The following is a 15,694-nucleotide window of genomic DNA, read 5'->3' on the forward strand; positions in this document are numbered from 1 at the left end:
CTGCCCTGCTGAGTCTGGGGCTGCCTGCTTAGGACCCCACAGTGGGAGCCCCGACTTACAAGCTGTAAAGTGCAGGGGCTGTGCTGGTAATTTCAGAGCCCCCGAGCTCTGCTGTTCTGAGGTGCTACCTCAACTGGCCTCGTCTTGGATCTGTTAGCTCCTGGCTAGGCTGTCTTTGCCTCGATGTTTCAGCCCTAACCCATGTCAGGCCCCTCGCACTGCAGCTCTGACATTCTGTGCTGGACAGAGGCCTGCCTTTGGAGGGAGACAGGCAGGAAGTGGGGAGCATGCCGGGGCTGCACAGGTATGGTGAGAGCCTGGGGGAGCACTGGGGGAGGAGGGGCAGGCTGAGGAGCCGGTGGAACAGCTTGGGGAGATGCCTGCAGGACAGCTGGATCTGCGGCACAGGAGTGCTGGAAAGGCAAGGGGAGAGAGGGACGGGGAGTGGGGAGCAAAGGAGGGAGAGAGGAGGAGAGAGAGGGGCAGAAGCGGCAAAGGAGAAAGCCAAGGAAAGTGAAAGTGAGAGAGCGCCCAGGACAGAGAGAGACACGCACACACAAGAGAGAAAAGAGAGAACAAGAAGTGATTCAGAGGAAGAGAGAGGGAGGACACACAGGAGGGGGGAAAGCGGGGGAGGGGGGAGGTGGAGAACAGGGAGGAAAGAAAGGATGAGGGAGAGCTAGGCCAGAGCCCCGTGGAGCAGAGAGCGGAGCAGGTGAAAAGGCAGAGAACTTCTCCCCAGGGCTCACCAGCCTCGCCTTCTCACTGCCCGGCCCACGCCCCGCACCCTCACCCCAGGCGTTGTTGGCCAGGGAGGGAGGCAGGGGCACGGCAGGTGCTAGTCTGTCCTCCACTGGGGATGATCCGGCTGGACATAAGCAGGAACTTTTTGATGAAGAGCAAAACAGGCCCCCAAGGGAAGTGCCCCCCCTCGTTGGAGCCCTGGCCTTTCTGAGGCAGGGGACTGACCGTCATGACCCCTCAAAGGGTGTGGGCTGCACCGTTTTATTCTGGCTTGACAGGACCCAATGCGGAGGAAGGTGGTTTTCTGACCGTCTGCCTCGGTTTCCCTCTATGAGGCAGAGAGGTGGTCAGGGGTCTGGGCTCCTGGATGGGGTTGGGGCCAGGCTCTGGGGCCAAGTCACAGTGGGTGAAGTCACAGTGTATCTGTCCAGGTGGGTCTTGGGGCCTTTCCACCCCCAGCCTTTGTTCCAGGAAAAGGCAGCTGGGGGAGGGGGTGGGAGGCAGGAGTGTTTCCAGGGAAAAATGGATCCTTCCATGGAACAGGCAGCCACTTCACCCCTCCACCCCCATCCTATCCCCCTCCTGCCAGCAGCACCATTCCTTCCTTCCTCCCCTCTTGGCAGGAGGAACCCAGCAGCGGGAAACACCATGCTGTGCTCCCATCTCCCACCTCAGCAGTGCTGAGCCCAGGGTGGCCTTGCAGGGGGGGCGGGGGTGCATGTGAGTGTGTGTGCGTATGAGTGTGCACGTGTGCACACACGCACGGCCTGGCCAGCATCGCCTGCAGCCGTGGAGGTGGGAGAGGCAGGGTGCATCAAAGGGAAAGAGGCAGCCTGAACTGAGCACCAGGAGCCTCAGTTTTGTCATCTGAAATATGGGCACTAGCCTTGTCCTGCTTCCCTAATAGGGCTGATGCAAGGATCACAGAGCCACGGTGGGGGAGAGGGAACATGTCCCTGAGGGCCCTGGGTACCCGTTGCCCTCATACCGACCGTTGAGGCAGGTGCCCTTTCCCAGTGAGGAGCCTCAGGCTCAGAGATGTAAATGGCCCACAGGGGGCAAGTGACTGCCCTGAGACTGGAGCCCAGGTCTGACTGATGCAGTTATTGACAGGGTCCCTGGGTGCCTCTTCCTCCATCCTGGGCTTTGAGGCTCCTTGTCCCGCCCCTTGAAGAGCTGCCTCTCCCCAGGGACCGGGGGCCCTTCCTGACTTAGGGACTTTCGGCAGGTTGTTCCAGCCCAAAGAATCCCCGCAGGCCACCTGGTCCAACTCCTTGTCATTAATTTGAGGAGCCTGAGGCCCAGGGGCCCAGAGCTTCAGGTTGCAAAGCAAAGGGGCAGAGCTGGGATTCCAGCTTCCAGCCTGGTGGTCCCAGCTGTGGGCTGTTTTTCTCTCTTCCTTCCTTTAAGCATGAACCTGTTCCTGGAGGGGTTATCAACACAGGCGCACTCCCCTTCCTCACTCTCTTCTGCCTGGCCCAAAACCCACCACATTTCCCCTCCCTCCCCAAACACAGGGCTCAGCAGGGTAGGGTTGCTGAGTGAAGCTTCTGGACACCCTTCCTGGTCCCACCCCTTTCCAGCACGTGAACTCCTCCTCCCGCAGCCTGCTCAAAGGGAACCAGCTCTTCTCCAGACCCCAGCTCTGTACCCTGACCCCCTTGTCATGGCCTAAACACCATGGCCTTTGGCTGGATGACTGAGGCCCCCTGAGACCAGCTCCTTGGCTGGTCAGCCTGGAGACCACCCTCACCACCGCCACTACCACCACCAGGGGACAGGAAGCAGCCAGAACCATGCCCCTTCCCCAATATCACCTTTTTCCTGAGTCCAGGTCTGGGGAGGCTTCCAAGAGGAGGAGGGATTTAGGGAGCTGCTTACCCATCTAGACGTGACTTGTGTAGGGATGGTGCCCGAGGCAGAGAGAGGAGTGGAAGGTGGACAGGGCTGCGGAGAGGTCCAGAACATCCTTGGCACAGAGGCCTGCGGCCCTCATAGAGCCTGCTGGACACACAGCCGGGCCGACCAACACGACCCAGGGGAGGGAGGTGGGACACAGCCAGAGGAGATGAGGCCCAGGGGCACAGACACCAGGCCTGCTGGGAAGGCACTGGGGCAGGGGGTGACCCCCACATACCCGGGCTCAGGCCACAGAGTCCGTACCAGCCCTGAAGCTGCTGCCCTCCCTGGGTTCAGCAGTATGTCATGTGTCACGTCTGTCTCTGGGTGCCCAGTTCTGGGCGCTGGGGTGCCTCAGATTCCACACTTGCTGTGGGCAGCTCCCACTTGGTGGGGTACCCCCTGCTGCAGGCGCTGTTCATGTCCGCCCAGATCCCCGGGCTGGTGCTCCCATCCCTGAGCCGCTGTGCTATGGGCTGCTCTCAGCTCACCCCCTCCAAAGGCTGCCCTTGGCTGATGGGAGCCGCCTCACCTGGAGATGCTCGGGAGGTTATGAGCAGTGACTGACCAACATGGGCGCTTAGCAGCCAGGTCCCTTGGCCTCTGGAGTCCACAGTGTATTTGGTACCGTTCACAATCTGGAGGCCTCGGGGATCAGGCTGAGGCAAGATTTCTCCTGAAACCACACCCTGTTTGGCTTCTTTCTCTGCCCTATTCTCTGCTTCCCTCACTTTCACATGGATTGAGGATCCCAGTAAACCACTTGCCTAAAAATTGCATCTCAGGCTCTGCTTCTAGAGAACTTGATCTCAGATGCCCAGAAAATTGACCTGGTGGCCTCTCCTATAGAATGGTACCAGGGCTGGGAAAGGGGAATATGGGGGGCCAGTCTTAGGGGCACAGGAAAGCCTCCCTGAAGAGGTGACATTAGAATCAGGGCCTTGAAGGTTGAGTAAGAATTGTTGAGCTGAACAGCGTCTGCTTCATTTGATAAATCTTGCCTGATTAAATTGCTCGGGACAGGAGAGGCCAGAGACACAACAAAAGCAAAGGCCCTGGGGCAGGAAAAGGCAGGTCATGTTCAAAGGAGAGAGCGGACCTGTGGCTGGAGGGGTGGGGCATGGCAGCAAGGTAGGAGATGAGACAAGAAAGGAAGTTAGGGCTGGGCAGAGGGCTGCCGTCACCATGCTGTAAGCTCACGTCACCCAGCCCCACACAGCGCTCACGGCTGATGGACTGTCAGACTTGCTGAGCCCAGATAGAGCCTCAGAAGCCTCACGCTGTGCCTGGCAGGCTCTATCAATCTACTGAATTAGCACGTGAGGTGACACCCATTTATTGTCCCTACCCCAGAGAAAGGCCAGGCTGGACCGTCATGGGAGGTGTGGGCCAAGCCCAGAGGCCTGTGGAGAATGGCCCGAGTACAGTAGGGGCCTCCCCAGGGAAGTGGCCATTGTGGCCCATAAATAGGTTAGGTGGCCAGGAAACAGGAAATCCTGACAATACAATGAAGCCTGGGGCACAGGGGTTTCCTCCAGGCTGAGGGCTGGACTGAGGATGCTTCTTCGGCCAAAGGCCTTGCTGAAGCAAGACACCCTGACCACTGGCCTCAAATGCCTGACTTTTCCCACAGTCCTCAGGGGGACTCTGGGCCCACCCTCACCCGACCCGCCCCAGCCAAGGGCAACTCAGGACAGGCCAGCACATGCCAGGACTGGCAGCAGAACCCTGAGGGAGGAGGGGTGACCGGCTTGCTCCCAGCTGAGCTTGGAACCGGGTGGTGATGGGAGCAGCTGGGGCAGCCAGACCAGGGGCCAGAGGCCAGGCCAGGGGGACTCCCTCAGGATCAGAAGGTACTTCTGCCAGGCGCTCTGACCCAAGGAGCCTGCACATCTCTAAGCCGGTGTCGGTGGGCCTGTCTCTGCCCTGGGCTCTGCAAGGGCATAGCAAGCACCAGGCTGACCCTACCTGGACCCCAACAATGGAGAAAAATGAGTACCTCATTAGAGAACCAGGCAGCCTATAAAAACCACATCCCAGAAGAATTTTATTAAGAAAAGCAAATAACAAAACATGATGTCCTATAGGATCCCTATTTTGTTAAAATGCACACAAACGTAAAAATCTGTGTGGGTGCGTGTGTATGTTTGCGCGCCCATGCATGTGCACAGAGGAGACAGGAAGGAGGACCAACAGAATGTCAACGGGTGTCAGGGGATTTTTATTTCTTCCTTGTTCTTTTCTGAACATTCTAATTTTTCTACAATGAACTTTGTAACCATAAAAAAAAATCAAAACAAAACACTCAAATCCTGCAATACGTGTTTTCTTTTAAGTAAAATGTTTACTAAGAGTTTTTAGAGAAGTGGAGAAATGTTGATAATCCAAGCTGAGGGGAAAACAGGATACAACATTGTATACAACATATGTAAAGGACAAGAAGCTCAGGGCAGGAAGGGGACAGGAAGGAAGCACGTGGGGTGTCAGGGCCAATGGCTTTGCAGGGGCACCACCGTGGTTCCACCCACCTGCAGTGTTAGAAACCCCACACTTTTGTGCCCACTGTATCCCTAGTCTTTAACATTTTTGGCAATCCAGAGTGTAGAAGATAGAGTCTTGTAATTTGATCCCAGGGGTGGAAGATAGTCTCATAATTTACACATCCCTGATTATTGAGCCTCTTTCCCCCAAGAAACATTTTATTATGAAAATTTTCAACATACAGAAAAGTAGAAAGAATTGTACAGTGAACACCCATTTACCCATCATGTAGGTTCTGCAATTTACATTTTACTAGGCTTGCTTTAGCACATATCAATTTATCCATCCATCCATCCATCAGTCTTTATTTTTTGATACATTTCAGAGCAAGTTACAGGCGTCACTACACTTCATCTTTAACACTCGAGCATGTATATCATTAACTAGAGCTCAGTCTTTGTCTATCGCTCTCCCCCCTCATCTCTGTGTAAAATTTACACATGATGATGCAAAAATCTTAAGTGTATCGTTTGATTGGCTATGACAAATGCATACACTTGTGTAACCCAGACCTTTATTATGATATATTTTAGAACGTGACCCCCAGAAAACTCTCTCTTGTCCCTACCTAGTCAATCTCTGCTCTGACTCCTCAGAGGCAATCACCATTCTTATGTTTTCATCAGAGATTAACTTTGGCTGTTCTGGAACTTCCTATAAATGGGATCATAGAGCTCATACCAGTTTGTGTTTGGCTTCTTTCATTCAACATTATGTCTTGTGAGATTCATCTATGTCATTGCAATAATTAGTTACTTTTTATTGTTGAATAGTGTTCCACTGTATGGACAGGCAAATACCCATACAATATTCATTGAATATATATTGTATGGATATACAAATGGATAGCCAGTTGTATGGATACATTTCATACATGGATAAGGATACACTGTATGGATAGTTCTCTTGTTGATGGATACCTGGGCTGCTTAAACTTTTCCTTATTATAAATAAAGCTGCTATGAACATTCATATGCAAATATTTTGTGAACACATGCTTTCATTGCTCTTGGATAAATTCCTAGGAATGCAATTGATCCGGTTGCTTTTCATGTTTGTTAAACACTTGAATTTTTCTTTTGCCTATTTTTTGGTCTTTTTCTCATTGATTTGTAGTGATTTTCATTATTAGTGATGAACCCTAGGGATGCAAAAAAATTTACTATAGTCCCTTGCCCTCAAACTGCTCAGAGTTTAGCAGTCATGGACACAGTTAGGATGTGATATGGTGGCTGCTATGCATTCATTTATGTCTTTGTAAGTCTGATCATGCCACTTCTCTGCTCAAAACCCGGCCATGGCTCCACTTCACTCAGGGTCAAAGCCAGCAAGACCCTACATGGTCTCACACGATCTGGCTCCCTAGGCTCTGGCCTCACTCCTACCACTTTCCCTGTGCAGTCTGCTTCAGCAGCTCCAGCTCCTTGGTGGTCCATAAGCCACCAAATCCCCACCCCAGGGCTTTTGTCCTTGAGAGTCTCTCTCCCTGGAACATTCTTGCCCACCCCAGATTTCCACAAGATTTGCTTCCTGTATTAGTTTCCTAGGGCTTCCATAACAAATTACCACAAATTTGTTTACTTAACATAAATTCATTCTCTAACGGCTCTGCAAAAACCTTTTTCCCCATTACGCTTCCATTCAGAGGTTCTGGAGACTAGGACATAGACATATCCTTCTGGGGCCACCATTCAACCTACTGCACTTCCTAATCTTCTTCAGGTCCTTGCTCAAATTTTACTTTCTCCGAAAGACTTTCCCTGGACATTTAATTAATTAATTAATTAATTAATTAATTGCCACACCGTGCGGCTTGCAGGATCTTAATTCCCCAACCAGGGATCGAACCCGGGCTCCGGCAGTGAAAACGCCGAGTCCTAACCGCCAGGAAATTCCCATCCCTGGACACATTATTTAAAGCTACACACACACATACACACACACACCATTCCAGCTCTCCTAATCCTCCTTCTCTGCTTGATTTTTCTCTCTAGTCCTTACTTGCAGGTATACCGTGTGTAGTTTACTTTACATGTAGATCTTTATTGTCTGTTCCCCTATTAGAATGTAAGCTCCATGAAGACAGAGTTTTCTCTGCTCTATTCCTAATGCACAAAACAGTGCTGGCAACACAGAAGATGCTCAGTAAATAACTGTTAAATGAATGAGTGAATGATCATATTGAACACCAAGCTCTGCTTTAAATAGAAAGTTATAAACAGTAGGAGCACAGGAGGAGGGAATAAATCATTCTGTTTGGAGTCTTATCCAAGCAGGATTCACAAAAAGGGTATATTTGAGCTGGACCAGGTGGGGATGGGGAGGTGTGGGATTCCCCAGAGGCAGACAGGACAGGACCTGAGAAAAATCTTTTTGGCTGCCTGTGTGGAGGGTGGTATGGAGGATATGAGACTGAGGAGGGGGGGTCTCATCTGGGACATGAAACAGGGCTCAGTGTGTGGGTGACTGTTGTGGCCCAGAAGGAAGGGTGAAGGAACCTCATTCCACAGTAGAAACAGAGGCCCTAGGAGACGCATTAGCGAATGGAAGTATTGATCATGTGCTACGATGGCTCAGGTGTGGGGAAACGGGCTCCTGACACACTGTTGGTGGCAGTGTGAATTGGGGCAACCTCAGTTGGGGCAATTTGATGACTTTAAAATGCACATGGACTTCCCTGGTGGCACAGTGGTTAAGAATCCGCCTGCCAATGCAGGGGAAAACGGGTTCGAGCCCTGGTCTGGGAAGATCCCACATGCTGCGGAGCAACTAAGCCTGCGCGCCACAACTACTGAAGCCTTCGCGCCTAGAGCCCGTGCTCCACAACAAGAGAAGCCACTGCAATGAGAAGGCTGCACACTGCAATGAAGATCCAACGCAGCCAAAAATGAAAAATGTAAATACAATAAATAAATTTATTTTAAAAAATAAATAAATAAAATAAAATGCACACATCCTTTGAGCCAGGAAGTTCACCTCTAGGGATTTATTCCACACATATGCATACTTGCGCATGTATGTTAGAAAGTAGCATATTGCTCAAATATATGACAATTTTCTATTTCCTAAAGAGATCAAAACCAAAAACAGCATCACACCTATTAGGAGGACTACTGTCAAAAAACAGAAGACAATGAGTTTTGACAAGGATGTGGAGAAATTGGAACCCTTGTGCACTGTTGGTGGGAATAGAAAATGGTGCCACCACTGTGGAAAACAGTATGGTTGTTCCTCAAAATATTAAAAATAGAATTACCATATAATCCAGCAATTTCACTTCTAACTATATACAGAAAAGAATTGAAAGCAAGGTCTCAAAGAGTTATTTGTACACCCATGATCATAGCAGAATTATTTACAATAACCAAAATGTTGAAGAAATCCAAGTGTCCACTGATGGATGGATGGCTATATGAACGAAATGTGGTCTATACATACAACAGAATATTATTCAGCCTGAAAAAAGGAAGGAAAATTTGACATATGCTGTAATGTAGATGAACCTTGAGGACATTATACTATGTGAAATAAGCCAGTCACAAAAAGACAAATACTGTATGATCCACTTTTACGTGAAATAGTCAAAATCATAGAGACAGAGAGTAAAATGGTGATTGGGAGAAACTAGAGAATGAGGAGTTATTGTTTTGGGGGGACAGAATTTTAGTTTTGCAAGATCAAAAGTTATGGAGATGGATGGTGGTGATGTTTGCACAATAGTGTGAATGTATTTAATACCACTGAACTGTAAACTTGAAAATGGTTAAGACAGTAAATTTTATGTTATGTGTATTTTACCACAACTAAAAATAATAATAATTAAAAAAAACCCAACAACACATTCGTGGACCAGCTTGTATTTATAACTTTTAGGTATGTAGGTTAAATAGTCAAATACTTAAAATATTTAGTGTATTAATTTTTTATACATATATTTTTAAAATCACATATTAGATAAAACATCACTTTAGAAATATAGCTTTGTCCCCTCTATCACATTAAACAATTATGTTCTACTTTTTGCATTACACTTCTGCTGATGCATCTCTGTTACCTTTTTGTCATTGTCACATGAAAAGGTGCTCAACATCACTAATTGTCAGGGAAATGCAAATCAAAACCACAATGAGGTATCACCTCACACCTGTCAGAATGACTATTATCAAAAAGACCACAAGTAATAAGTGTTGACAAGGATGTGGAGAAAAGCGAACACTTATGCACTGTTAGTAGGAATGTAAATTGGTGCAGCCACTATGGAAAACATTATGAAGGTTCTTCAAAAAGTTAAAAGTAGAACTACTGAAGGATCCAGCAATTCCATTCCTGGGTATTTATCCAAAGAAAACGAAAACACTAATTAGAAAAGATATATGCACCTCTATGTTTACTGCAACATTATTTACAATAGCCAAGATATGGAAGCAACTTCAGCGCCCATCAATAGATGAATGGATAAAGAAGATGTGGTGTATATATACAATGGAATATTACTCAGCCATAAAAAAGAATGAAACCTTGCCCTTTGCAACAACATGGCTGGACCCAGAGGGTATTATGCTAAGTGAAATAAGTCAGACAAAGACAAATATGATATGATTTCACTTATATGTGGAATCTGAAAAACAAATGAACAAACATAACAAAACAGAAACAGAGTCATAGATTCAGATAACAAATAAGTGGTTGCCAGAGGGGGGGAATGAGAAAAATAGGTGAGGGAGATTAAAAAGTATGAACTTCCTGTTGCAAAATAAATTAGTCATGGGTATGAAATGTACGGTGTGGGGAATATAGTCAGTAATTATGTAATATCTTTGTATGGTAACAGATGGTTTCTAGATTTATCATGGTGATCATTTTTAAATGTATAGAAATATGGAATCACTATGCTGTATAATAGGAACTAATGTGTTGTAGGTCAATTATACTTCAAAAACAAACAATAGAAAAAGAGATCAGATTTGTGGTTAACAGAAGCAGGGAGTGGGGAGAAGGGGAATTGGATGAAGGTGGCCAAAAGGTACAAACTTCCAATTATACGATAAATAAGTTCTAGGGGTGTGATGTACAACATGATAAATATAATTAACATGGCTCTATGTTATAGATGAAAATTATTAAGAGAGTAAATCCTGAGTTCTCAAGAAAAAAAGATTTTTCCATTTCTTTAATTTTGTATGTACATGATATGATGGATGTTCACTAAACTTACTGTGGTACTTGCTTCATGATGTATGTAAGTCAAATCATTATGTTGTACACCTTAAACTTATACAGTGATGCAGGTTAACTATATCTCAATAAAACTGGGAGGGAAGAAAGCTTCCATTTAAACCATTTTTAGGTGTGAATTCAGTGGCATTAATTACCTACACATTGTTGTGCGACCATCACTGCTATCTGTTTCCAAAGCTTTTTACATCACTCCAGACTCTAAGCACAAAGCAATAACTCCTTATTTCTCCATTACCCCAGCCCCTGGTAACCTCTAATCTACTTCCTATTTCTATGAATTCGCCTCTTCTAGATACTTCTTACAAATGGAATCATACAATCTTTGCATTTTTGTGTCTGGCTTATTACACTTAGTGTAGTGTTTTCAAGGTTCATCCGTGTTGTTGCCGAATCATATTGCATTGTATGGATATACCAATTTTGTTTATCTGTTCATCTGTCGATGGACACTTAGGTTTTTTTCTACCTCGTGGCTAGCTTGCCTATTTTTGAATTTTATATAAATGGAATCATACAGCCTATACTCCTTTATGTATACCCTCCTTCGCTCATGTTTCTGAGATTCTTCCAAGCTGTTACATGCTGTTATAATTTGTTCATTTTCAATGCTCTATAGTATTTGTATGTATATACCACAATCTATCCATTCTACTGTTGTTGACAGTCTTTGGCTATTACAAATTCTGACACCAATTCTGATGTGCGTTTTTCAACATTACCATCAGTCAACTCAATTCTGACACTACCTGGAGATATCATTAGATCCCACAGGTTAAGGACCCAGTCCTACAAGACGCCTCCCCTAACCCACCCCACTCCCCTGGCCAACTTCCAGATGCCAATCAAAAGTCCAGGTTGTCTCCTGTGCTTTTGACTGACCAACTATAGATCAGAGGTTCTAACGAACCCCCCACTGGGTCCAAATAATTTGCTAGAGGGGCTCGCAGAACTCAGAGAAACAGTTTACTTTTCAGATTACCAGCTTATTATAAAAGGATATAACTCAGGAACAGCCAGATGGAAGTGATGCGTAGGGCAAAGTATGTGGGAAGGGACTCGGAGTGTCTATGCCCTCTCTGAGTACACCATTCTCTCTGCATCTATATGTGTTCACCAGCCTGGAAGTTCTGCAAACCCCACCCTTTGGGGTTTTTATGGAGGCTTCGTTACATAGGCTTGATAAATCAAATCATTGGCTATTGGTGATTGACCTTAATCACTAGCTCCTCTTTCCTCCCCAGAAGTTGGGGCGGGACTGAAACTCCAAGCCTCCAATCATGTGGTTGGTTCCCTTAGCAACCTGTCCCCAATCTTACCTTACCTGGGGGCTTTCCAAAAGTCACTTCAATAGCATAACGACATGCCTTTATTGCTCTCATCACATAGGAAATTCCAAGGAATTTAGGAGCTATGTGCCAGGAACTCAGAGGAAGACCAAAGGTATGTTTTGTTTTGTTTTGTTTAATTTACTTATTTTATCTGTTTATTTTTGGCTGCGTTGGGTCTTCGTTGCTGCACGCAGGCTTTCTCTAGTTGCGGCGAGTGGGAGCTACTGTTTGTTGCAGTGCGAGGGCCTCTCACTGCGGTGGCTTCTCTTGTTGCGGAGCATGGGCTCCAGGTGCGCGGGCTTCAGTAGTTGTGGCTCATGGGCTCTAGAGCGCAGACTCAGTAGTTGTGGCACACGGGCTTAGTTGCTCCATGGCATGTGGGATCTTCTCTGACCAGGGCTCGAACCCGTGTCCCCTGCGTTGGCAGGCGGATTCTTAACCACTGCGCCACCAGGGAAGCCCCAAAGGTGTGTTTTTTATTATCGATCACAATATCGTACTACTACTTTGAATTTTCTTATACATGCCTTTTCATGAATATGTGCGAGCATTTTTGTTGAGTATATTTCTAGGAGCGAAGCTGCTGGATCAGAGAATATACATATGTCCAGCTTTCACAGATGATGCCAAACAGTCTTCCAAAGTTGTACAATTTGCATTCCTACCAGCAGGGTATGAGAGTTCTGATTGCTCCACATCCTTGTCAACACTTGGTATTGTCTTCTGTTTTCATTCTGGCCATTCTGGTGGGTAGATAGTAGTATTGCATTGTTGATTTAATTTGCATTTCCCTGATGGCTAATGAAGTTAAGCGTGTTTTCATATGTCTATTGGTCATTGGGATATCCTTTTTTTTTTTTTTTTTTTTTTTTTTTGCTGTACGCGGGCCTCTCACTGCTGTGGCCTCTCCCGTTGCGGAGCACAGGCTCCGGACACACAGGCTCCGCGGCCATGGCTCGCGGGCCCAGCCGCTCCGCGGCATGTGGGATCTTCCAGGATAGGGGCACGAACCCGTGTCCCCTGCATCGGCAGGCGGACTCTCAACCACTGCGCCACCAGGGAAGCCCTGGGATATCCTTTTTTAATAAAGTGCCAACTGAGTCTTTTATCCATTTTTCTTTTGTATCATCTGCTTTTTTTTTCCTTATTGTTTTGTAGAAGTTCTTTATATAGTTTGCATACAAGTCTTCTGCTGGCCATACAGATTGCAAGTATCTTTTCCTGATCTGTGGCTTCCTCTTCATTTTCTTAATGGTGTCTGATGAAGGGACATTCTTAATTTTAAAGCATTGCTTTCTAAAGTGATCTTTAAAAGGTTTGTTTACAGTGTTATTTTAACACTTGCAATTGTGAAGTCATATCCCCAGGAAAAATTATGGCATTTGTGTTAAATGCCTTTGCCTCCTTTTCCCCCTCTAACCAATTCTGTTGGGTGTCCGCCATAAACATCCCAAATTAGAATTCACTGAGGTCATTTCAGGCTATTGTATCTTCCGCAAGTAGTACTTCCTTGTTTAAAATAAAGGAATCAGAAAGCATCAGGTAATGGGAATTTGTATATACAGTAAAGGGGACTCCCTCTTTTCTGAGAGATTTTTTTGGAGGAAAAAAAGTTGCCTAATATCCAGGCATAGCCAGTCTGTATAGAAGTAGTCTCTGTTCCAATGCTGTAATAGAAAAATATTGGAAATACCCGCACATCCTAATTGTGGTATATTCATTCATTGGAATACTAAATAGCTATTCAACAAAGACAGGTGAATTTATGCATAAGAATGTAGACTTAAGACGGAAAAAAAAGCCGGGAGTGGAACAGCATGTGCATTAAACTGTGCACACATCTCTTCTTTTTTTTTTTTTTTTTTGTGGTATGTGGGCCTCTCACTGTTGTGGCCTCTCCCGTTGCGGAGCACAGGCTCTGGATGTGCAGGCTCAGCGGCCATGGCTCATGGGCCCAGCTGCTCCGCGGCATGTGGGATCTTCCCGGACCGGGTCACGAACCCATGTCTCCTGCATCGGCAGGCGGACCCTCAACCACTGCGCCACCAGGGAAGCCCTCTTCTTGAATATGCAGTCTGCATGGAAGGAATCACACTAGTGGTAGGAAGGGGATGGGGGTGCAGGAGTGGAAGGGAGCGTTATGTTCTTTTGCAAATCATTTGGGGCATTCAAAATATTTTTCAACCCGTGTGCATTTATTATTTATCCCCCAAAAGTAATTTAAAAATTGAAAAATACAAAATATAAGAATTTGAAAGGGAATAAAAATTTTCATCCTAAGAAATGTATGCAATCCTTTGAGTCCTGAATGGTTCCCTTCAAAGCTGTCAAAACTTCTCCCGACAACCTCTACTGTTGGGGTAAGGACCAAGGTGAGGGCTAAACATTGGGGTGTCTCCTTTTGGGGCTGTACTCTCAGCAGTGTGGGACCCACCTATGGCCAACTCTCAGGGCTAACGAACGTCTCTGTGAGGCGTAGTAGGTGCAGTGCCTGAGGTCCACAAGAGTTCTAGCAGCTCATAGAAATGTTGGAATTGATTTAAAACAGTAGAAAAAGGATACAATCATGCCTCGATTATATTTGTCTTTATACCAACGCAGTCATAAAATATAATTATATATCTATAGCTATATCTGTAATTTTATGTGTATGTAACTGAGCAAGGACTCATGTACCCACGGTGCAGAAAGCCAAAGTCTGACAGCCGGTGTCTGCAGCAAAGTAAGGGTTTATTTGCAGGGCACCAAGCAAGGGAGTGGGAGACAAGTCTCAGATCCACCTCATCTTGGTCTTCGAGTTAAGGATGTTTTAAAGGTTAAGGACAAAGGAACTGGGATTAGTCATCATCTTGTGACGTTTCTGTGACATTTCTTAATCGTGTTTTTGGGAGTCAGGATGTCTCTGGCTTACGATTCTCTAGCCAGGTGGTCCATGGCTGAGGCGGGTGGCGGGAGCTGGTCTGTGATCTCATCTTGCCCTGGAGAAAGAACCTGAGTTTGTACATTAATGATGAATCTCTAACAGCAGTTTTAGGACATTACCGATGTTATGGACAACAGCAATCTTAGACATCTGACGCTGGTTGATTAGGGTTCAGTTAGCATAGGACTGAGATCACGGGGGACAGCAGGGGAATCAAGTTTTGGATAGAGAGATTAATCATAAATTCAGTAAGGGGATTTGGTTTTAGGGGGACTTGGATTCATATATATATATAAGCATATATATAGTTTTTTATAAGGAAGGGTTCATGAAGGTGCAGAAGTACCTAGAAAGTCATAATGTGGCCCTGGGCACATTTTTTTCTGTAAAGGGCCCCATAGTAAATATATTAAGCTTGGGGGCCAGATGGTCTCTGTTTTGACTGAACTCTGCCTGTAGCAGAAAGGAGCCATAGACATACACAGATGGATGGGAGTGGCTGTGTTCCAACAAAATTTTATTTACAAAAACAGGAGGTGGGGGGGGGGGTTGGTCCAGGGCCAACCCTCTGCAGTTGGTGCCCGGGAAGTTTCAGTATTTGTTGAATGAATGGGTGGACTGGAGAGGGGGGATTGCTACCAGGCCTGATCCTCGTCTGGTGGTTGAGTTTGGGTTTGGGGGGTGGGGAGTGGATACTGGGCTGGGGGTCAGTTTTCACGTTCTCAGCCCCTAACTTGCTGTGTGACCTTGGGCAAGCTGCCTTCCCTTGCTGGGCCTCAGCTCCCTGTCTGTAAGGTGGAGGTTATACCTCCCATTTGCTGGACTGTGATGAGAGAACGAAATGTAACAGAGGATATGGAAGTGCCTGGAATAGGAAAAGGAGATTCCCACTGGGAAGCTCAGGGCAGGAACTGCCAGCTTCCTGGAGGCCTGGCAGCCCAGGGAGTGTCACTTTGGCAGAGGAAAGAAGGGGGTGGGGCAGCCAACAGCGTGACCCGAAACACAAACAGTCCCCAGAGAG

The sequence above is a fragment of the Mesoplodon bidens genome (genome assembly GCF_964165515.1).
Source record: "Mesoplodon bidens genome assembly, chromosome: 18".
NCBI classification, from domain to species: domain Eukaryota; kingdom Metazoa; phylum Chordata; class Mammalia; order Artiodactyla; family Ziphiidae; genus Mesoplodon; species Mesoplodon bidens.